This window comes from Penaeus monodon, unplaced genomic scaffold (genome assembly GCF_015228065.2).
Source record: "Penaeus monodon isolate SGIC_2016 unplaced genomic scaffold, NSTDA_Pmon_1 PmonScaffold_8863, whole genome shotgun sequence".
Taxonomy (NCBI): Eukaryota; Metazoa; Arthropoda; class Malacostraca; order Decapoda; family Penaeidae; genus Penaeus; species Penaeus monodon.
The window spans coordinates 12,501-14,109 of record NW_023664174.1 but is presented as its reverse complement, the minus strand read 5'-3'; the positions used below and the strand labels follow the sequence as shown (position 1 = coordinate 14,109).

The following is a 1,609-nucleotide window of genomic DNA, read 5'->3' as shown; positions in this document are numbered from 1 at the left end:
GGGGGAGCATCGATACTGGTAGGAACTGTGGAAGAAGCATGCGAATAGGTGTGAATGATAAATTAATAATTAAGACCGTCTAGCAAGGTATAGAAAATGGGATATATGATCAGAATCTCTCGTAGAAGAATTAAGTCCTTTATCACTGGAATGCTATGTGATGCTAATTGATATCAGGAAATCTACAGCAGTCATGCAACCAAGAACTAATTCTAAAATCTCGTGGACACACACACAATCAGAATAATAACAATTATGAATGATTATAGCTACAAGTATATAGTTACTCGGAATCTTAAAGGAGAAAAAGATACTCGTAATTCGGATGAGAATGTTCGAATAACTACCTGAGGACAGGTGATCACAGGGCAGCACTGATCTGGTCGTTTCTCAACAGTACAGTCTTGTCGATAGGCTTGCTGAATGGACATACCTAAAATGGAGATATTTATAGATTGAGACAAGGATATCTCGTCAATGCATTTTACAGCTGAGGACTCTTTATTCTGAACAGGTCTTTCGTCTTTTTTCACGGATACAATACAAAAAAAATATCAGCTAACTAATCATAGTATAAACAGATTTAGGAAAACAGCCTCTTACCTTCAAGTAGCACATGAGCATAGAGTTATGGCAAGTACAGTTGAGGCAAGGTTCATTGGTGATAATCCTGTCCCCCTCGTCGTAGTGCTGGAACTGGTAGTAGCAACCTTGGAGAGAAAGAGGACGCACATTGTATCATATATTGTGTACCGTGTCAAATTGCACCCACTGGAATCAGAAAGTAAGAATTCTAAGAAATAGTAACTCTAGATTTGTCTTGCTCTTACAGTATGCCATTTACAGTTCCAGGAATCCTACTTCGTCCAACGCCCTATCCGCACCATGTATTGAAGACAAATATACAAAGAGAATGGCTGTAAAAAAATAGGATGAATTACGACCTAAATAGCCTATTTACATATACAGCCACTAACATAAGCCTACCGAAAACCTAGATATTGTGTGTAGAGATCTGAGATACAACGTCATTATGGATATATTCATTTTTTCGTGCTTCAGGGCATATACAATATGTTGATGATCCTTCATGAGACAAGCGGTTTGCGTTGACGTCTGCGACTTGGCGGAATCCTTGACAGTGGCAGTGAAGAACACGTGGGAGGAAGGTGAATTTCAGGAAGGAGGTGGGTAAAACAGGATAGGAATGTATTACTGTCATGATCATATTTGTCGGTGTTGTGAGTGTTCTTAGGTACAGAATACAGTATTGTATAATTTCTACACAGCTGTACTATCGGCGATACGCTTCCTATCTGTAGAAATATTAATTACCGATATGTGCGATAGAGCACATAAATGCGCCCAGGGGCAGAGATGAGCTACAAGGCGTGACTGGTAAGGTTAGAAATAAGCCTAAAATATCCGGAGGTTCGGTCCGTCCATTATTCACATCTTATTTCAAAGAAGTGTATCGTACTTTACTGATACTAATAGAGTATTTATGACAAAATAACCTGGTGTTCATAGGTTGGAGGGAGACAAAGTAAGCTGAATCATAATGATTGTAAATAAACACTTGTGTGTGCATATATCGTTGTATCCGTTA

The 1,609-nt window shown here is 38.8% G+C and overlaps 1 long non-coding RNA gene across 1 annotated transcript in view; it reads right to left on the bottom strand.

The window, feature by feature from the left end:
* Positions 1 to 408: 408 nt before the first annotated feature.
* LOC119571964 overlaps positions 409 to 1,609 on the bottom strand; it is a 1,337-nt gene continuing 136 nt past the window's right edge. The window contains exons 2-3 of the long non-coding RNA XR_005228668.1: positions 604 to 710; positions 409 to 433 (exon numbers count right to left, since the gene is read on the bottom strand). This is a non-coding gene — a long non-coding RNA (uncharacterized LOC119571964). The remainder of the gene's footprint in view (positions 434 to 603; positions 711 to 1,609) is intronic.